Source organism: Asparagus officinalis, chromosome 4 (genome assembly GCF_001876935.1).
Source record: "Asparagus officinalis chromosome 4, Aspof.V1, whole genome shotgun sequence".
Classification (NCBI taxonomy): domain Eukaryota; kingdom Viridiplantae; phylum Streptophyta; class Magnoliopsida; order Asparagales; family Asparagaceae; genus Asparagus; species Asparagus officinalis.
The window spans coordinates 64,951,816-64,975,129 of NC_033797.1; positions in this window are offsets into that span (position 1 = coordinate 64,951,816).

The following is a 23,314-nucleotide window of genomic DNA, read 5'->3' on the forward strand; positions in this document are numbered from 1 at the left end:
CTCTATCTTGTAATCAAAATAAGGTTTATGTCTATTTGGTGATGGTATGATGTTGGACTCCCGGTCAACTTTTATTTAGTAAAAAGAAGCCCTAAGTTTTACCTTTCTTTTCCCAAAGCTCTCGGTTTTATATTTTTAACAAATATGCTCCTATGTTTTACCCCTTTTTTAAGAAGCCATTGACCTCCTTTGTTTTAACAACTAAGTTTTACACTCTTTTCTAAGAAGCCCTCATCTTTCCTTTTTTGACAGTAAAATCCCTTAACTATAACAAAAGTTGGAGGCTTCTTAGAAGAGGGGAATAAAACTTAGTTTTATTGGAAAAAAAATAAAGTTGAGAGCTTCTAAGAAGAGATGAGCAAAACTTAGGGGTTTAGCAAAACTTAGGGGTTTCTCTGTAAAAAATAGAAGTTGGGTTTCTTAGGGAAAAGTTATAATTTAGGGGCTCGTTACACTATGTTCTTGTCAAAACAGAATCCTCAAGGTAGACGTGACGTGATTTAAACATTGAATTTTCAAAGCTTAATAGATTTTGACATATTAAAGTGTGAATAATGTAATTAAAAAAATGATTTTTTTGAGATATTGGTCCCTCAAATCTCATCTATTTTGAAATAAGTTCCCAGATCTTCATATTTTGAAATAAATTCCCCAGATCTTGTACTCTGTTAACAGTCCGACTAAGACGATGGGTATTTTACTGATTGATGATGTCTAATCTCTCAGAATATAATGCAGTCTTCGTCGGATGAAGAGATAATAACAAATCATTTCTCATTGGAACTTGTGATTAAGCTAGATGACTAGCTGAAGAGAATAAATTATTACTCACAAGGATTGTTGATCGGGCCAATTGATTAGCGGATGATAATGATCTATGAAGATCAATTAGAATGGAAGAGAGAAGGGATTTTAGTGTAACCTCTGAATCTCTCTTTCTCTTTTTTCTCAATGGCAAAGAGTCTAGCTAACATAATATTAGCCTAGACATTTTCCTCCGCCTCATGCCCCATCCCCATTGCGCTTCACGTTGATCATGCCTATTTATAGACTTAAGAGCATTAAATGGGTGAGTTTGTGGGCTTTAACTTCCCTTTAATGGGTAAGTTAGTGGTCATTAATTCTCCTATAAATGTGTGAGTCAGTGGTCAATAACTCCCCTTAAATAGATGAGTTAGTGGTCATTAACCACTTCCTTTAAAGTAGCATCTAAAAACGATCATGGGCGAGGTTCGACAGTAATGACTATGGACAAAGTCCACCAATAATGACCACATGCGAAGTTCTTCAATAACGTCCATGCATGAACTTCGCTAGAATGGGTGAGACGGCCCATGTGGGCTATTAGGCGATGCTCGCTGCTACTTGGGTGAGCTTCGGTTTCAGCGAACTTCGTTATGGCTTTGGCGATCTTTGCTGCGGTCTCAGTTTTAGCGAACTTCGTAATGGCTTCAGCAAACTTCGCTATGGCTTCGACGAACTTCGCTATATTGTCATGTAGACTATTTGGATGAACTCGCTAGAAGCTATTTGGTCGAACCTCACTAGATTAGGTGACACGGCCCATGTGGGCTATTGGGTGATGCTTGTTTTTGTCGAAAGTAGTTTTCATTATCGAGTTCATTACAACTTTGATCGTTTACAATGAATTCAAATAACAAAAAATTATCGAGTTCATTACAACTTTGATCGTTTACAATGAATTCAAATAACAAAAATAAAGATTACAACTTTCTAGAAAATAAACGAATTCAAATAACAAAAATAAAGATTACAACTTTCTAGAAAATAAACACAAGAACTGTTTATCAACTCTGGCTTGCGTGGGGTCTTCGCCTATGCCGGAGATGTTAATATCTGTGGACTGCCGCGGATCAGATCCGGTTATCAGAAAATTGACGGAGCACCTACTTCACCAAGGAAGTATTCGCTTGAAGCACTGAAATTGACCAAGCGAAATCAGTAACGCTTCTCGAGATTAAGGCCAAGCCTAATCTCAAGGAACGGACGGGGGGGAACATGAGTTTAGATTCTTCGAAAGCCTTCCTCTTTATACTGAAGTTCACAGGGATCTGACTTGCCTTCGCTGTAAATTCGTGCTCCTTTGACTCCTCAATCCAGCAACACCTCTCCCTCTTGATAAAATTCTACCCTCTCAGAATGGAGGCCCTAGGTTTATATTTATAGGACACCGGATGGGGGTATTTGGATAAGAATGAATGATTTGACCGTATCTTCAGTTAATAATGTCTTAACCATGTTTGTGGATGATATCCAATCAGTTGAGACACTCAGGATGAACAAATCATGAGAAAACAGCAAAAGACCCGTCAAAAACATGTTTGGAGCTCAGGATTACACGGTAGGTCCTGCTGACCCGCGGGGGGCGCGGCACATCCGCCGGTCAGCCTGTGACTGACCCACGGGGGGCGCGGTTCAGCCGCGACCGGACCCCGCGCTGGCGCGCGGTCAGCTACGGCCTAGCCCGTGCTGGCATGGGGGTCAGCTGCCGTTGTCCTGTGTTGGCACGGGAAATTTGGCATTGGCTGACTCTTTGGCACTTTACGATTTTTCGGAACTTGTATTTTCTGTCGTTTTATGTATCTGGTCATCCTGTTAACTTATATACTTCGTTAACTTGTTTCATGCACTCGTTAGCTTCTTTACGGCACTTGGAGCTGACCGACAAACGCGGCGGGCACTTGGAGCTGACCGACAAGCGTGCGGGCCTCCCAGGTAATCTTTCTTGACTCGGATGATGAAGTTCATCATCTTCTCTTCATTTCGAGCTGAGTGTGGACATCTACAGGAATTTTTAGACACCTACAAATAGCCCCTCTAAAGTGTTTCAGACTCATTCTTTTATAGAAAAGTCTAGAATGCTTTGGATAAGACAAGCCCTATCTTCAATCTCTTCAGTATTTTGTTGAGGATATCACATAAAAGTGTTTGCGGAAAAAGTTGCTGTATTCATTGCTGCATTCATTACAACTTCAATCGTTACAATGAAATAAAAAGATAGCCTTTTTATAAGACCGGTACACAATGAAAACAAAACAGATACAACTCCTTTCAAACAAACGCAAGATCTGTTTGTCATCTCTTGCTTGCGTGGGTCTTTGGCCTGTGACGGGGATGTTGATATCCGTGGACCACCGGGGCACTCAGATCTGGTCCTGATAAATCGGACAGAGTTTCGTTGATCCGCGTGAGATCTAGAAACTTTCTGATCCGGATAAATCGGACAGAGCTTCGTTTATCCGCGGGGGATATAGAAGCAGAGCTTCGTCGATCCGCGTGAGATCTAGAAGCTATAAGCGTATACCTCGGCTAAAGCGAGGTAATAGCTCTTCTTAGTATCAACGCTAAGGCCGATACTAAGGATCCGACGGGCGATGAAGACTGATGTAGGCCACTCCTCCTCTCGTTGAAGCACACGGGCACTCTCCAAAAATCCCCCTCCTCGCTCCGGCAGGGCTTCGCCGCTTCAGAAGAAAACTCTGACTCCTCGCTCCGGCAGGGCTTCGCCGCTTCCGAAGAAGGCAATCCTTGGCTAAGATAATTCAGCCTTGGAATTCACCCAAAAATCAAGAGCCCCTTCAAATGAGGCCATAGGAGCCTATTTATAGCAAAAAGGAGAGAGGGGGGACCATCTTGAGGACACCCCTTGGGGGGTGTCTCGGCCTTGGCCGAGACACCCTAGGGTGTCTCGGCTTGGCCCGAGACACCAGGGGGTGTCCGCACCCCCTAGACCCCCCTAGACCCCCTACACTCTCTCATTTCTCGGCCTGGCCGAGACACCCCTGGGGTGTCTTGGTTTTGCCAAGACACCCCCGGGTGTTTCGAGCTTGCCGAGACACCCCGGGTGCCTCAGTTTGGTCCGAGGCCTTCCGGGTGTGTTTGCCGTTGATTCGTCGTCCCAACTCGGATTTGAGTGATCTCGGATGCGTTGGGATCTTGGCGAAGAGCTCTGTTAGTCCCGATGGTTGACTTCTCAGTGGAGTAAACGGGACACGAAGGGCGCTGCTCCTTTTGCAGCGGTCGCGGGGTTTCCGGTCAATCCATATCCCCGTGATTCTGACATTCTGTCGGCTCACATAGTCCGTCGGTTCGCTTCAATCGTTCACCGGCGTCATTTGAACCCTTGTGAAGTTCGCTTCAATCGTTCACCGGCGTCATTTGAACCCTTGTGAACCGGGTAGTGACGTTCAATCGTCGATTGTTAATACCGAGCTGTGTGCGGGGACCTATTGGCAATTTTTGATGCCTACAAAAAGGACCTGTGAATTACCTCAATTCTTGACTTCTTCAGCCTTCAGTCTATTCAGTACTTTGTCGAATAAATAAAGTTCTTCCGGTACTGCGTTTATCGTCTGACCGTTGTTAAAATCTTGAACTGAAGTTGATACGTAAGTTTCTGAACTTAGCTCGTGTCATTGAGTTGACGTTGACCTGATCATCTTTGTCAGGAATTAGTATCTGAATGTGATTGAACTCCCTGGAATCATCCATTGACCTGGAATTTTTCCTTAGCCTTATTTTAGCGAAAGTAACGACGCGTTGACCGACATCGACCTTTACTGTAACGTGTTGTCTGACATTGGCCTTTGTTGTAACGGTTGACTGGCGTTAACACAGTTTATACTCGTACGTTTGCTGGAGTCTACATAGTTTAAGCTCTTAAGGCATTGGAGCATGACAGTTTCAAATTTTAGGCTGTAGGATCAACTATTAAAGTTGTTTTGTCTGAAGATATGGATCTTATCCCAAAGTTGTTGGATGCTCAAGTCACGAGACCAACTAATGAAGCTAATGCGTTAGTGACTTTCGCATATATAGGATTTTTGGCAAACCTTTAGCCATCAACGGGTTTGATGAGTCTTTACCGACTACCGTTTGAGTCGGGCTAGCGTGCGAATTGTTTAAGTCCGTTCCATACGTAACGTTATGCTAAAAGAGTTAACTCTTTTAGTGCTATGATATTGAATACGTAGACTTCGTCTTTCTTACGGGAATAGACTATCCGGTAACGCGTGTTAGACGCTGACTTATCCCTTCTTAGGATTCGGGATAAAAGTCCCCAGACTTGGATTCTGGTGTCTTTTTCTCTCGGCGAAAGACTAAACCGGCAACTCGTATTAGGTTACCTACAAATGGGAAATCAACACGAATCCCACAAGTCTAACTACCGAGAGATGATTACTTACTCTTAGTAGGAGAATATACAATATCATACAAGATCTATTGGTTCTCTGAACTTAACAAAAACCTATATGCATTGGTGCCCGACACTTTTGCATAGTCCCCATCTAGGTATTTTTGCTTCTATTTGGAATCATCTGAAACTCTATGAACTCATCTCTACCCTGCAGATGTGGTCCATAGGTTCAGTCAAATAAATTAGTCTTGCTCTTAACAATTGGCCTATTCACCTTTTAAATGAATTCTTTTATATCAAAACTCATTGTAAAAATCTCTTGATGTACCCAATGCAACTAGACTTTAAGCCTTGTACCTCAGATATTTAGCTTCCAAAGTCGAAGTAGACATTTTAGCCTAGAATACACCTAGATATTTAGACTTTAACTTCACTTTCATTTGCATATCCTTAGATATTATTAGGTTTACAACATGCGTTACAAGTAACAAATGTCTTTCCTAGAGTTATATAAAGCCCTGGTAATAGCCCGGATTTGTCGCTCCTAGCTTAATACAGCTCCAGCTACCTCATGATCCCTGATCATAGAGGTGTTGGCTCCTCTTGTTTTGATAATGATATTATATAAATAATTTACAACTAATATTGTTTTCAGTATTTTGTTTTGTGTTTAGTATATACAGGAAATCGAGCTAAACAAGACATATTGAAGCTATGCATATCAAGTTAATCAATCCAAGTCATAGCTTCAGAAGATTCTTTTCTGGTACTTAGTATAGGATTATATAATATGTGTTAATTCTATAAGCTCAAATATACATACATTACATTTGTGAATTTTCATGAAAATAGGTGTTTATATGCAAAATACATTCAAATATGTTTTGGACTATACAAACCATGCTAACATCTTTTGTTATGTCCATAAAATGATTACACAAGTTTTCAAAACTTGATTTGAGCTAAAATGACAAAAACAACATATTTGAAAAACATGTATTTTAGCACTTTTGAATATTAACTTGATTTGAGCTAAAATGACAAAAACAACATATTTGAAAAACATGTATTTTAGCACTTTTGAATATTTCTGAGTTTTCACAACAACATATTTGAAAAACATGTATTTTAGCACTTTTGAATATTTCTGAGTTTTCACAAATGGTAAGAGTAATTTGAAAAATTCCTTTTCCAACATGTTTATATTCATGATTATAAACTTTTATCAAAGTTTTACATTTTTTAGAATTTATTTGCTATTTTTTAAAGTTCTTCAAAGTTGGTTTTTACTATTCAATACAGGCTAAAAAGCTGTTATCAATCGATTGATCAGTCGACTGATGACATCAGTCGACTGATCAGTTGACTGAAGAATATGCCTGAAATCATCAAAAAAATTTTGTTTTGTTTTAGTCGACTGACCAGTCGACTGATGATCCATTAGTCGACTGATAAAGACAGTCAGTCGACTGATGAGCTGTCTAATGCCTGCAACGATCAGCTCATCAGTCGACTGATGATTTACGTCAGTCGACTGATAAGCCATAACGGCTATTTTTCCAGCTTTGAGTATTTTGACGTTTTTGCTGGTTTTCATTGGGTTTTGTGCCTTGGTTTTTCTTCCTATATAAACCATTATTGTTCTCATCACAACAACTATTCAAGAGGGTTTTAACAAGAGTTTAAAAGTGTTTAAAAGATTGTTTAAGTTTTTAAGCTTGAGTTTACAAAGAGGTGACTTGCTCTTTCAATTGAGGAATTCATCCTTAATCTTCTTCATCCTCTATTGTGTTTATAGAGAAGTTTTTCTAAGTCTTTTCTCTAGCAATTTATTATTGATTTTCATATTATTATTATTGCTAGTTTGCTAATTGAGTTAGGTTTCATTTACACTCATTTTATCACACACACCCTATTTGAGCTTGTAGGATTTCATACATCATATATTGGGTTGTGGGTTTGTGATTTGTGAGAATTGAGCTTACATTGAGTTCTCACCCATATTAGAGAATATTTTATTATAATTGAGCCTAATTGTGAGTTACACATTGTATTACATTTGGACACCGAGAGAAGTGGTTGATGAGAGATGGGGTCGGTTCCAAGAGGAGTGGGGTCGGTAGTAAAGCCTAGCAAGAGGTGGTAATTACGAACACTTGAGGAAGGTGACACGGGCTAGGCCAACACTTAGAGGGTGTGAAGTGTAATTGTAAGTGTGTGTGTTGTAAAGTTTTTGGTGAACTAGAAAACCGAATTGTGAGGTGTAAACGTTGTTCGGGTGAGCGTAGAAAATCCGATTGTGATAGTGGATTTCTCCCCAGAAGTGGGGAGCGGAGACGTAGGACGGAAGGACTGAACTCCGTGATCATCCTTGTGTGTTAGAGTTTGTATTAGCGTATCATTTGTGTCTAGTGCTTAGTCTATTTTATTCACCTTTGCTCATTGTTTATATTGCTCATTCTTGCTCATATCACATTGTATATCTATCTTGTAAGAATAAATTGTTAATAAGTTTTAATTGTCTTTAATATATAATAAGATTAGCAATAACCCTATTCACCCCTCTCTAGGGTACTTTTAATTGGTATCAGAGCTCGGTGCTCTTTGATTTGAGGTTTAACTACCTTGAGTTAAAGATCCCTTGTTCTTTAATATTGTTGCTAATCTTGTTTTGGTATTATTTAAATTCGCTTGCTCATATATTATGGATATGTTCGGTGTAGGCTACGATATAAATATTGCTCCTAGATATAGCAACTTCCCTTATGAACAATTGTGTTGTAGATTCAAAATTTTTATTGAATCTAGAAATATAGATTTATGGGAAGTTATTGATAATGCTTATATTATGCCCACTTCGGAGAAATCCAAGTGGAGCAAACATGACAAGAAAATGTTTACTATGAACAAGTTAGTGTTAGAATTTATGCATAATGCTTTAGGTCCATGTATTTCTAACGATCTTGCTCATTTTGATAGTGCTTATACAATTTGGAAATTATTTGAAGCACATCAAGGGAACTTCGATGATCTTTGGTGGCTCCCTCTTCAAGTTCACAAGGAGCCTCATCATGTACACGGTCACTAGGCGATAGCCCTAGCGAGGTATGCGAGTCCGATAACAAAAATGATCTTACTATTGATGAACTCGCACATGACTATGAATTATTAATGCATGATTATAAAAAATTACAACGTAGCTATATTGAATTAAAAAGCAAGCATGTCGAAATAAAATCCTCTCATGAAACACTAGCCACTAAGTTTGATCTCATTGCAAATGAAAATGTAAATCTTAAAGAATGTAATGAAAAATTAAAATTAGAAAATACTAGTTTGTTTCATGCTAAATGTGATGCTATATTAGAAGTTGAGAATATTAGAAAAAAGTTTACTTCTTTCAAAATTGATCATACATGTTCTACTTCTAATAACAATGATGGTGTGGATAATAATGAGTTGAATCATGTTAAAAGCAGAATATCCTCTTTAGATTCAACACTAAAAACTTACATTGTTAATAACAAAAAACTTATGGACATATGTGCAAAGTCCCGTGAAAATTCGTTCAAAAAAACTACACACTATGCACATATGTATAACAAAATTTACAAGTGTTCAATTTGCGGTTGCAAAGGCCATATTGTTAAATTTTGTTATAATACACAAAAGCCTAATAAGCCAAATCTTGTTTGTGCATCCCATCAAGATTCTTCATCACATACACATGTACACACATATAGTGATAATCATAAATATGCTCATGTGTATAAGTGTGAATATTATGGTCGTTTTGGTCATTTGACCAAGTTTTGTTTTGATTTGAGTATAAGTGTGAATATTATGGTCGTTTTGGTCATTTGACCAAGTTTTGTTTTGATTTGAGAAGAAATTCTCGTTTGTAAAATAATTTTAAAGAAAAACACCAAGTTTTGTTTTGATTTGAGAAGAAATTCTCGTTTGTAAAATAATTTTAAAGAAAAACCAATTTTTGCAAATGAGCCACGTGCACAACATTTTGGTCAATGCAAATCATTTCAACCTCTAGATTGCACAAATTATAATCGTAAAGGTCATGTATATAATTTTTATTTTGACCGTATTAGTGCATAAAATACGTCCAAATCAGTTCATAACCCAAGGGCCTTGAACATAAATAATGGGGGTCATGTCCCAAAACTATTCGGCACCAAAAATTCTTGGGTGCTAAAGCAAAATTAACTTTCTTTAATTTTGTTGTTTTATGAGTTTTTTTTGGATGTGTTTAAAATGAATTTTTTTTGAAATTTTTTAAAGAAAATTTTATTCTTGTGAGATTTTTGTTTGAGATATGTTTACTTATTAATTAAATGAGTGGTTTCAATTTTATATATATTTATATATATTTAAAAGATTAAAAATTTAAATCCATTTGAAAAACTGATTTTGAGCATATCAGTCGACTTATCAGTCGACTGATGCCTTCAGTCGACTGATAAGTCAACCAACAGGTTTGTCTGCTTCTTGGGTTTTTAGATTTCTGTAGTTTTATTCGTTTGGTTCTGAACCCGACCGAATTGCCCATTAATCCTAGCCGCTCATTCTATGGAGAGTTTATCCTATTCGTTATTTTTCCCTATACCCCAAATCGGTGTTTCTTCCCCAAAATTTTCAAACCGATCTTTTTCCACAAATTTTAGTCGATCGGAGTTCATCGTCCTCCTCGTCGAGTTCCATCTCCGTCAACCTTTGTGATCTAAGCTCCTCTAAAGGGTATAAATCTCTCTCTTTCTCCTGTTCTTCCCTTTTGGTCAGATCTAGGTTTGTTTCAAATTAGGGTTTCAAGCTCTAGGAGTTATTTTTTTTCCATAATCTTTCAATTTGCTCTTTAATCATGAATCGAGGCAACAAACGCCCTAGAACTAGTCGAGGAAAGGCCTCATCCTCACAAGCTCCTACTCCCACTCCTAGAACTCAAAATCCCTTAGTAGAAAATGTAGAAAATTTACATTTTTTATGAAAATCAATTGCTATCTCCTTCATTACTCGGAAAATATCGCACTATTTGTTAGCTTAAAATCTTTCCGGGTAGATTTGTAAATTATGAGGAATGTGAACACTTGAATATCTCTACAAGCCTCAAAAATGCCGGTCTATTTCACCTTTTTGATTCTGCTAATCAATCCCCCTATTACCCTCATTTAATGCGGTTGTTTTATTCAAACCTTCAAGTCAACTCTGTTGCCCCTAATACTCCTTTCATTACATCCGTCGTCAAGGGTCGACAAATTCTTTTCACCGCAAATGAACTTGCAGAAATTCTTGAGATACCTAGGGGAGACACTCATTTAGCTGATATTGAGTTTGACGATCCCGCTATTGTCTCATTAGTCATTCTTCCCAGTCGTCAACTTCCACTTGATTCCCATAATACCACTTTTCTTGCTAAGGTCATTGGGAGAATTGTGAGCTATAACTTAATCCCCAAAACTGGGGGCTATGACCATTATTCCCAAGATCTTGCAAATGCTATCTATGATATCATTGACAATAGGGATATCCGTTGGGGGAAAGTTATTTTTGACTTTATGGTCTCCATTCATTCAAAATTCTTTCCTTTCGGGGCTATTCTTATCACTATCTTTAAACATTTCAATGTCGATCTTTTTGGTGAGCCTTCAATCAAAATCAAACCTTTTATTGACGCTGCCGTTTTGAATCGCATGGGTATTTGTTTGGTCCAAAAGTTAGCTTTTTCATTATCATAGAACCTGTTACAATCGTTTATCGATTACAAGTTTAAAAAATAAAAAAATTAATCTTTTTATAAGATCTTCTTACACAATAAAAAATAAAAGATTATAACTTTATCAAACAACACACAGATCTTATTTATTAGTCTCTGTTTGCGTGAGATCTTCGCCTGTGTCGGGGACTCGTTAGTTCGTGAACCGCAGCGGATCAGATCCGGTTGACAGATTGATGATCAAAACTCTTACTTCACCAAGGAAGTAATCGCTGAAGTAAATGATCTCGACCAAACGAGATCACTACTCTTCTCGAGATTAAGTCCAAGCTTGATCTCAAGGAATAGGGGGATGGGCCTCAGATCCTTCGAAATCCACTCTTTATGCATAAAAATTCACCAAGATCTCGCTAGCCTCTCTCAAATTCATGGCTCTCTTCAGATATCCTTTTTTAAGGGTGCTAGGGGGTGTATTTATAGGCTTTAAATGCCATGTTTGTGGATAGGAGGCTTTAAATGCCGTGTTTGTGGATAGGGTCGAAGAAAAACCGTTATTATCTGTTTAGGTGGGTTTTCGGTTATGTAACAGCTTTCACATATTTAGGGATAATGCCACATGTTTATGGATGACCCCAAGGAGTTCTAGAAGCCAATCTTATCAGAAAACACGTTGGGAGATGACCTGAGCGCGAGTCACTTTGACTGTCTCACACATGTCCAAGACAGCTTGGACTATCTCAGGTATTTTGGTATTAACTCTCTCATCTGAACTCGAAATAAGACAATTCAAGGTGCGTTAGAAAGTTGACAAAGAGACCTACAACTATTGTGTTTTGAGATTCTTCAGATTTGAAGCGAGTCATGGTAAACATCTCTATTCTTCTCTAAGACATACTTTGTGTGTCGCTGGTGTAAAATGGCCTGAACGGTCTCGGGTATTTTGGTTCTAACTCCCCGTCCAACCTCGGAATGAAGTGATCCAAGGTGTGTTAGAAAACTCGTGAAGATCTCTACAACCTCCCATGAGCAAGACACCCATGGGATGAGCGAGACATGAGTGGTTCTTACTCCTTTATGTATGAAGCATAACCCTAGGTCGAGTCCCTTCTTCGTTATTGTACCATCCCGTTGATTTATATACTTTATCAACTCACTTCATGCATTTATTAGCTTCTCTATGATATCATATAATCCTCTTTGATTCGGATAATGATATTCATCATCTTCTCTTCGTCTCGAGCTGTGTGCGGGAACTCATATGCAATTTTTAACGCCTACAGATACCCCCTCCAAAGTGTTTCAGTCTCGTTTCTTTTATAGAAGAGCCTAAAATACTTTGGATATGATAGGCCTCACCTTCAATCGGTATAAAAGAACCTGTAATTAGCTTTATTTCTTGACTTCTTTAATTTTTAGCCTATTCAGTATTTTGTCGAATAGTTAAGATTCTGTCGGTGCTGCGTCTATCGTCTGACCATTGTTGAAGCCTCGAACTGAAACTGGTGTATTAGTTTTTGATCTTAGCTCGTGTCCTTGAGTCAATGTTGAACTGACTATCTTTTTTGGGGATTCATATCTGAATTACGATTGAACCCCCTGGGATCATCCTTTGACCTGAAATTGATCTGAGTCTTGTTTCGGCTAAAATTTTTTGACACATTGACCTTCATCGCAATGTGTTGACTGGCATTGTCTTTTCTCGCAAGGCTTTGACCAGCGTTGATCTTCATTACAACGCGTTGATCGACGTAAATATCGGGGCTACAGGACCAATTATTAGGGCTTGGTTCTTCTGCAGGTATGGATTTTACCCTTACATCCCGTTAGTTATTTATTTAACCAAAGGAAAGTTTTGGTTGTAGGATCAGCTTTTGGAGCTGATACGACTATCATTGCAAATGCTTTCAAAGTTCCTCATGGAGACTTCGGCTGGAATTGGTGTTGTCTCGGGTGCTCAAGTCACGAGACCAACTGATGAAGCTGGTGCGTCAATAACTATCAGACTTATAGGATTTTTTGGCAAATCCTCAGCCATCAACAGATTTGATAAGCCTTTACCAACTACCGTTTGAGTCGGGCTAGTATACAGATTGTCTAAGTCTGTTCTGTATGTAACGTTGTGCCAAAAGAGTTAACTCTCTTAGACTTAGTGCTATGATATTGAATACATAAACTTCACCATTGTTATTAGAATAGGCTACCCGGCAACGCGTATTGGGCATAGACTTGAACGAACCTTTGATATCGGGTTATCCTTAATAATATTATGTATAATATTCTCCAGGAACTTCTCGTTAGAAATAAGGGAAGCAGTTTATATTCGTATACCCATTGGAGTATCACAGAGAAGTAGTTTAACCTCTTATACTTATCAGAGGATGAGAGCAGTTTAACCTCATATACCTGTCAGAGGATGGGAACAGTTTAACCTCATATACCTGTCGAAGGATGGGATCAGTTTAACCTCATATATCTGTCGGAGGAAACCATTCCCATTCAGCTTCTTTTAGCGTTATGATGCCAACATCAACCAAGGCTTGAATACTATTTTTTAGCGTAATACAAGTCTTGGTGGGGTGATGGATCCTCCTGTGTGTTTAGAGTAAAATTCTTGGGTTCTCAATGTGAGATTTGTATTAATTTGAATGTGTTATTACAAATCCTTTTAAGAAATACAGAAAGAACACAACAGAAGCGAAGGGTCGGCCCTTCTTGTTTAATGCGGGTTCTTTCGGTAGCGGTAGGATGCCTCCCTCGAATGCTTGCGTCGAGCTTTCTTCCCTTGGATGATATGATCGACGTTGCGGTTTGAAGCTTCAGTGTCTGTAGAAGCTTCAGTTGTGATCGAGTTTGGGAGCTTGGATATCAAGGTCCAAATGTCTGGAAAGATGATCTGACAAAGAAGGCCTCGAACGAGTGAGCAGCTTAGAAAACTCCGAATTTCCAACCTCTGAACCCGATGAACTCCGAGCCTTTGCCTCTCAACCAGCCAGCCAACCTCCAACCTTAGCTGACCAACCAATGCCGAACCGTTTTAACGTTGGCCAAAGGGACCTTCTTATAGGCCAAGCAAGGTGTGGGCCTTTCCTTAATTCATGGGATTTGACAAATATGAGGCGGGAGCCATGCTTGATTATGGCCTAAGTGTGAGTAGGTGGGCTTACTCTCACAAGCAAAGGATCAGGCGAGAGCATTTGTAGGCAAGCTCCATGACTAGGCGTGGGATGTGACCACTAAAGAGAGGGCCATACCATAGCTTATCATAGCCTAGGGTGTAGGATATGTGGGCCTATTCTCATAGGCAAGTGGCCAGGCGGGAGAGCTTAATGACTTTCAGGCGAGCTCTTGTGGGACGTGACCGCTTGGGGGGCCGCCAGCCGCTTTAACTTGTAGGCATTGATGCCTGTGCATAGGGCATGGTTGATCCCTCAACTTGTAGGATATGACCATAATGTGACTATTCCTATGTCCCAAGTGTCTTGGCGGGCAAGCTCAATGGCCTTCCTCTGGAATTGAGGTTCAGGCGAGCTGGGGGGTGGCCAAACTTTGATCGCCAGGCGGGCTCTAGAATCGAGACGTCGTTAGGCGGACTCAAGAAGTCGGGCGAGCTCAAAGGCCTGGCGGGCTCTGGAACTGAGGTGAGTTTGGCCTTATTAGGTAGGCTTGGCTTCACCAGGCATGCTCTAGGCTTGGTTAGGAGAGTTTAAATACCAGGCCCCCGTTTTGTTGGGCTCGAGGAAGCCTAGAATAGGCTAGACTTGGTGTTGACATGGTAGGGACATGTCAAACACTTTGATGGGATGTGTCCTGAGGATGGTTCCTTGTTCCACATGCCTCCCCTTAGCCTATGCGAGAGATGATCCAAGTGGGCCCTGACTTGCGATAGGGAGCCAGGGGGATGTCGACAGAATGAGTTTGTCAGTCGATTGGACTCGCGTCCGCAACCATGTCATAGACCACCATTGAGTCTGCAATGAGTCGTCGATCCTCTTAGGCAATTTTTACTGCCTATAAGACTCCCTTCAAAGTTTTCAGACCAAAATGTGGCTGAATGAGGTCTGGAATACTTTGAATAGAGGCATGCGTGCTCTGTGTCATCGTCAGGCAGACTTGAGGAGTCAGACGAACTCAAGGAGCTATGCAAGCTTGGGTTGGGCGAGCTCTGGTCGCCAGGCGGGCTCTGGAATCGAGGCCGAAGTCATGTGAAGCTTGGTCTCCTGGTGGGCACTAGGACCGAGGCCAATTTGATTTTATTAGGCACATGCGGGCTCTGGAATTGAGGTTCAGCCTGGCGAGTTTCGAGCTTCAGGCGGGCTCACGAGATCATGCGAAACTCAGGTCTCCTGGCGGGCACTCGGATCGATGTCAATCTTGGCTTTATTAGGTTGATTTGACCTTGCTTCTAGGCTTGGTTAGGCAGCCCCTTTCTTTGTTGGGCTCAAGAGAAGTATAGGGTAGGGTAGGCTAGGCTTTGATGTTGACATTGATGGACTTGTCAAATCAATTTTTGTCATGAGGAAGACATATGTTATGGAGTGCTTCATACGTGCCTCCTTCTCTTTGTTAAGCTCAAGAAAGGCTTAGGTTGACATTGATGGACTTGTCAAATAAATTTTAGTCATGAGGAAGCTCACTCTCTCTTTGTTGCGCTGAAGAAGAGATTTGATGTTGACATGGGAAATCAAAATTTTTTTTTGGGAAAATTGCTTGGAGAAACCAAATAAAGTTAGGCTATGCATCCCCACCCCAAGTCTAAAAACCATAACCAAAAAGCCCTAAAAATGAAAAAGAAGTGCAACCAAACCCCAAAACTCACAGCCCAAGAAAACATTCCCAAATTACCCTTCTTCTTCCCCATTTAAAACCCAATCCCTTTCTCCTCCTAATCTGGCCCAAGGTCTCCCCCCACCGCCTCTCCCTCCCCTACCACCGCCGACGTGCCCAAGGTCCTCCTGATCTGGCCCAAGGTCCTCCTGATCTGGTCTTCTATGGTCCGAGGACCGAGTTGCCGTCGAGGGCAACGCCGGAGTCATTCACGGTGATCAATTTGCTGGAATTGGATTTCTCAAACAACTCATTGTCGGGTCCGATCCCAGCTGAGCTTGGGAAGCTTACTAACCTCACATCATTGGGCTTGTTCTCCAACAATCTCACAGGCAAAATTCCGCCTGAGATTGGAAACATGACTTCATTGGGCTATCTAGATGTAAACACCAACCAATTAGAAGGGGAGCTGCCCAGCACAATTTCCCAGCTTGAAAACCTTCAAACTCTTCAGGTATTTACCAACAATTTCACAGGGGCTCTGCCTCAAGATCTCGGTAAGCATGGGCTCTTGGTTACTGCAAGCTTTTCGAACAATAGCTTCTCGGGTCCGCTTCCACCTACTCTTTGCAGCGGCTTCAAACTTTAGTACTTGACAGTTAACATAAATAACTTCTCAGGGCATCCGCCTGACTGCTTGCGCAATTGTGGTGACTTGATACGAGTTCGGTTAGAGGGGAACCAGTTCAAAGGCGATATATCAGAAGTATTTGGCATTCACCCCCAACTCATATACTTGGATGTCACAGGGAATCAATTGACAGGAACACTATCATCAGATTGGGGACAATGTGAAAGCCTTCAATACTTGCACATAGATGGAAACAGCATCACTGGAGATATCCCAGCTTGTTTGGTGAGTTGTAGAGAGCCTCCATAACTTATTACCAACCACATCTCTTCACTCAATAAACCCCATGAATGATATTGTTTGTTTTTCACATCCTCCGCCAGAATATTTTTTGTACTTTGGATGTTGTATGTGATATTTGTTATTTATACGTGACATTTGGGTGTTTTATGTGATATTTGGGTGTTGTATGTGATATTTATGTGTTACTTGTGATATTTGTTATTTATACGATATATTTGAGTATTGTATGTAATATTTGGCTGTAATTTATGACATTTGGGTGTTGTATATGATTTTTGGGTGCTGTATGTGATATTTATGTGTTACTTGTGATATTTGTTGTTTATACGTGATATTTGGGTGTTGTATGTGATATATGACTAAAGTTTGTGATATTTCGATGTTGCTTGTGATATTTGCTGTTTACACGTGATATTTGGGTATTGTATGTGATTGTTAGATGTAATTTGTGATATTTGGGTGTTGTTTGTGACATTTGCTGTTTATACGTGACATTTGGGCGTTGTATTTTATTTTTGTCTGTAATTTGTGACATTTGGGTGTTGTATATGATATTTGTGACATTTGGGTGTTGTTTAAGGTGAAGGTGAAGGTGAAGAGGAGTGTCAAAGTATTTGAGTTTGAGTTGAAGGTGAAGAGGAGTGTCAGAGTATTTGAGTTTGAGTTGAAGGGGAAGAGGAGTGTCAGAGTATTTGAAGGACGAGTTATTTATTCCTAGGTCTTGGTGGGAAAAGAAGAATAAGGGGATGATGATGAAGGAGGATGTGGAATGACTCTATTAGATCTAAATATCACATACAATAAATTATAGTCATGTGTCACGTATAAACAAATTACAACCATGTGACAAATAAGCACATTCACTATCAACAAATTACAGCCAAATATCACATACAACACCCAAATTTAACGTATAAACAGCAAATGTCACAAGCAACACACAAATGTCACATACAATACCCAAATATCACATACAACACCCAAATATCACATAAAACACCCAAATGTCACGTATAAATAACAAATATCACATACAACATCCAAAGTACAAAAAATATTCTGGCGGAGGATGTGAAAAACAAACAATATCATTCATGGGGTTTATTGAGTGAAGAGATGTGGTTGGTAATAAGTTATGGAGGCTCTCTACAACTCAGGCTTCTAAGCTACGATTAGTTGCAAGAAACTGAATGAAGCCATCCACGTTCTTGTCTTGCCGTTCCTTGTCCCGAACAACCTCCATCATCTTCTGAGCTCTCTTCCTGTAACTCTCTCCCTCTTCATCCACCATCACCAACCTAAGGGCCTTGGCCACATCTTCTTTATTGAAACATCCATCTTCTTCGTTCCTCTCAACCTCGACCCCAAATCCTTTCTCCTCCATCAACCTCGCATTCAAACCTTGGTCCAAATCCACGGGCAGATTTTGACTGTGGTCCTAACTGTAAGAAGGTTTGACCAAGTGGGTGTTTTGAGACAATCCTAACTGTAGGAAGGTTTGATCGCTCAATTTGTGGACCTCTCGTTCATTGGGGGAATCGAGAGGGGATTTTGACTGTGGTCCTAACTGTAAGAAGGTTTGACCAAGTGGGTGTTTTGAGACAATCCTAACTGTAGGAAGGTTTGATCGCTCAATTTGTGGACCTCTCGTTCATTGGGGGAATCGAGAGGGGATTTTGACTGTGGTCCTAACTGTAAGAAGGTTTGACCAAGTGGGTGTTTTGAGACAATCCTAACTGTAGGAAGGTTTGATCGCTCAATTTGTGGACCTCTCGTTCATTGGGGGAATCGAGAGGGGATTTTGACTGTGGTCCTAACTGTAAGAAGGTTTGACCAAGTGGGTGTTTTGAGACAATCCTAACTGTAGGAAGGTTTGATCGCTCAATTTGTGGACCTCTCGTTCATTGGGGGAATCGAGAGGGGATTTTGACTGTGGTCCTAACTGTAAGAAGGTTTGACCAAGTGGGTGTTTTGAGACAATCCTAACTGTAGGAAGGTTTGATCGCTCAATTTGTGGACCTCTCGTTCATTGGGGGAATCGAGAGGGGATTTTGACTGTGGTCCTAACTGTAAGAAGGTTTGACCAAGTGGGTGTTTTGAGACAATCCTAACTGTAGGAAGGTTTGATCGCTCAATTTGTGGACCTCTCGTTCATTGGGGGAATCGAGAGGGGATTTTGACTGTGGTCCTAACTGTAAGAAGGTTTGACCAAGTGGGTGTTTTGAGACAATCCTAACTGTAGGAAGGTTTGATCGCTCAATTTGTGGACCTCTCGTTCATTGGGGGAATCGAGAGGGGATTTTGACTGTGGTCCTAACTGTAAGAAGGTTTGACCAAGTGGGTGTTTTGAGACAATCCTAACTGTAGGAAGGTTTGATCGCTCAATTTGTGGACCTCTCGTTCATTGGGGGAATCGAGAGGGGATTTTGACTGTGGTCCTAACTGTAAGAAGGTTTGACCAAGTGGGTGTTTTGAGACAATCCTAACTGTAGGAAGGTTTGATCGCTCAATTTGTGGACCTCTCGTTCATTGGGGGAATCGAGAGGGGATTTTGACTGTGGTCCTAACTGTAAGAAGGTTTGACCAAGTGGGTGTTTTGAGACAATCCTAACTGTAGGAAGGTTTGATCGCTCAATTTGTGGACCTCTCGTTCATTGGGGGAATCGAGAGGGGATTTTGACTGTGGTCCTAACTGTAAGAAGGTTTGACCAAGTGGGTGTTTTGAGACAATCCTAACTGTAGGAAGGTTTGATCGCTCAATTTGTGGACCTCTCGTTCATTGGGGGAATCGAGAGGGGATTTTGACTGTGGTCCTAACTGTAAGAAGGTTTGACCAAGTGGGTGTTTTGAGACAATCCTAACTGTAGGAAGGTTTGATCGCTCAATTTGTGGACCTCTCGTTCATTGGGGGAATCGAGAGGGGATTTTGACTGTGGTCCTAACTGTAAGAAGGTTTGACCAAGTGGGTGTTTTGAGACAATCCTAACTGTAGGAAGGTTTGATCGCTCAATTTGTGGACCTCTCGTTCATTGGGGGAATCGAGAGGGGATTTTGACTGTGGTCCTAACTGTAAGAAGGTTTGACCAAGTGGGTGTTTTGAGACAATCCTAACTGTAGGAAGGTTTGATCGCTCAATTTGTGGACCTCTCGTTCATTGGGGGAATCGAGAGGGGATTTTGACTGTGGTCCTAACTGTAAGAAGGTTTGACCAAGTGGGTGTTTTGAGACAATCCTAACTGTAGGAAGGTTTGATCGCTCAATTTGTGGACCTCTCGTTCATTGGGGGAATCGAGAGGGGATTTTGACTGTGGTCCTAACTGTAAGAAGGTTTGACCAAGTGGGTGTTTTGAGACAATCCTAACTGTAGGAAGGTTTGATCGCTCAATTTGTGGACCTCTCGTTCATTGGGGGAATCGAGAGGGGATTTTGACTGTGGTCCTAACTGTAAGAAGGTTTGACCAAGTGGGTGTTTTGAGACAATCCTAACTGTAGGAAGGTTTGATCGCTCAATTTGTGGACCTCTCGTTCATTGGGGGAATCGAGAGGGGATTTTGACTGTGGTCCTAACTGTAAGAAGGTTTGACCAAGTGGGTGTTTTGAGACAATCCTAACTGTAGGAAGGTTTGATCGCTCAATTTGTGGACCTCTCGTTCATTGGGGGAATCGAGAGGGGATTTTGACTGTGGTCCTAACTGTAAGAAGGTTTGACCAAGTGGGTGTTTTGAGACAATCCTAACTGTAGGAAGGTTTGATCGCTCAATTTGTGGACCTCTCGTTCATTGGGGGAATCGAGAGGGGATTTTGACTGTGGTCCTAACTGTAAGAAGGTTTGACCAAGTGGGTGTTTTGAGACAATCCTAACTGTAGGAAGGTTTGATCGCTCAATTTGTGGACCTCTCGTTCATTGGGGGAATCGAGAGGGGATTTTGACTGTGGTCCTAACTGTAAGAAGGTTTGACCAAGTGGGTGTTTTGAGACAATCCTAACTGTAGGAAGGTTTGATCGCTCAATTTGTGGACCTCTCGTTCATTGGGGGAATCGAGAGGGGATTTTGACTGTGGTCCTAACTGTAAGAAGGTTTGACCAAGTGGGTGTTTTGAGACAATCCTAACTGTAGGAAGGTTTGATCGCTCAATTTGTGGACCTCTCGTTCATTGGGGGAATCGAGAGGGGATTTTGACTGTGGTCCTAACTGTAAGAAGGTTTGACCAAGTGGGTGTTTTGAGACAATCCTAACTGTAGGAAGGTTTGATCGCTCAATTTGTGGACCTCTCGTTCATTGGGGGAATCGAGAGGGGATTTTGACTGTGGTCCTAACTGTAAGAAGGTTTGACCAAGTGGGTGTTTTGAGACAATCCTAACTGTAGGAAGGTTTGATCGCTCAATTTGTGGACCTCTCGTTCATTGGGGGAATCGAGAGGGGATTTTGACTGTGGTCCTAACTGTAAGAAGGTTTGACCAAGTGGGTGTTTTGAGACAATCCTAACTGTAGGAAGGTTTGATCGCTCAATTTGTGGACCTCTCGTTCATTGGGGGAATCGAGAGGGGATTTTGACTGTGGTCCTAACTGTAAGAAGGTTTGACCAAGTGGGTGTTTTGAGACAATCCTAACTGTAGGAAGGTTTGATCGCTCAATTTGTGGACCTCTCGTTCATTGGGGGAATCGAGAGGGGATTTTGACTGTGGTCCTAACTGTAAGAAGGTTTGACCAAGTGGGTGTTTTGAGACAATCCTAACTGTAGGAAGGTTTGATCGCTCAATTTGTGGACCTCTCGTTCATTGGGGGAATCGAGAGGGGATTTTGACTGTGGTCCTAACTGTAAGAAGGTTTGACCAAGTGGGTGTTTTGAGACAATCCTAACTGTAGGAAGGTTTGATCGCTCAATTTGTGGACCTCTCGTTCATTGGGGGAATCGAGAGGGGATTTTGACTGTGGTCCTAACTGTAAGAAGGTTTGACCAAGTGGGTGTTTTGAGACAATCCTAACTGTAGGAAGGTTTGATCGCTCAATTTGTGGACCTCTCGTTCATTGGGGGAATCGAGAGGGGATTTTGACTGTGGTCCTAACTGTAAGAAGGTTTGACCAAGTGGGTGTTTTGAGACAATCCTAACTGTAGGAAGGTTTGATCGCTCAATTTGTGGACCTCTCGTTCATTGGGGGAATCGAGAGGGGATTTTGACTGTGGTCCTAACTGTAAGAAGGTTTGACCAAGTGGGTGTTTTGAGACAATCCTAACTGTAGGAAGGTTTGATCGCTCAATTTGTGGACCTCTCGTTCATTGGGGGAATCGAGAGGGGATTTTGACTGTGGTCCTAACTGTAAGAAGGTTTGACCAAGTGGGTGTTTTGAGACAATCCTAACTGTAGGAAGGTTTGATCGCTCAATTTGTGGACCTCTCGTTCATTGGGGGAATCGAGAGGGGATTTTGACTGTGGTCCTAACTGTAAGAAGGTTTGACCAAGTGGGTGTTTTGAGACAATCCTAACTGTAGGAAGGTTTGATCGCTCAATTTGTGGACCTCTCGTTCATTGGGGGAATCGAGAGGGGATTTTGACTGTGGTCCTAACTGTAAGAAGGTTTGACCAAGTGGGTGTTTTGAGACAATCCTAACTGTAGGAAGGTTTGATCGCTCAATTTGTGGACCTCTCGTTCATTGGGGGAATCGAGAGGGGATTTTGACTGTGGTCCTAACTGTAAGAAGGTTTGACCAAGTGGGTGTTTTGAGACAATCCTAACTGTAGGAAGGTTTGATCGCTCAATTTGTGGACCTCTCGTTCATTGGGGGAATCGAGAGGGGATTTTGACTGTGGTCCTAACTGTAAGAAGGTTTGACCAAGTGGGTGTTTTGAGACAATCCTAACTGTAGGAAGGTTTGATCGCTCAATTTGTGGACCTCTCGTTCATTGGGGGAATCGAGAGGGGATTTTGACTGTGGTCCTAACTGTAAGAAGGTTTGACCAAGTGGGTGTTTTGAGACAATCCTAACTGTAGGAAGGTTTGATCGCTCAATTTGTGGACCTCTCGTTCATTGGGGGAATCGAGAGGGGATTTTGACTGTGGTCCTAACTGTAAGAAGGTTTGACCAAGTGGGTGTTTTGAGACAATCCTAACTGTAGGAAGGTTTGATCGCTCAATTTGTGGACCTCTCGTTCATTGGGGGAATCGAGAGGGGATTTTGACTGTGGTCCTAACTGTAAGAAGGTTTGACCAAGTGGGTGTTTTGAGACAATCCTAACTGTAGGAAGGTTTGATCGCTCAATTTGTGGACCTCTCGTTCATTGGGGGAATCGAGAGGGGATTTTGACTGTGGTCCTAACTGTAAGAAGGTTTGACCAAGTGGGTGTTTTGAGACAATCCTAACTGTAGGAAGGTTTGATCGCTCAATTTGTGGACCTCTCGTTCATTGGGGGAATCGAGAGGGGATTTTGACTGTGGTCCTAACTGTAAGAAGGTTTGACCAAGTGGGTGTTTTGAGACAATCCTAACTGTAGGAAGGTTTGATCGCTCAATTTGTGGACCTCTCGTTCATTGGGGGAATCGAGAGGGGATTTTGACTGTGGTCCTAACTGTAAGAAGGTTTGACCAAGTGGGTGTTTTGAGACAATCCTAACTGTAGGAAGGTTTGATCGCTCAATTTGTGGACCTCTCGTTCATTGGGGGAATCGAGAGGGGATTTTGACTGTGGTCCTAACTGTAAGAAGGTTTGACCAAGTGGGTGTTTTGAGACAATCC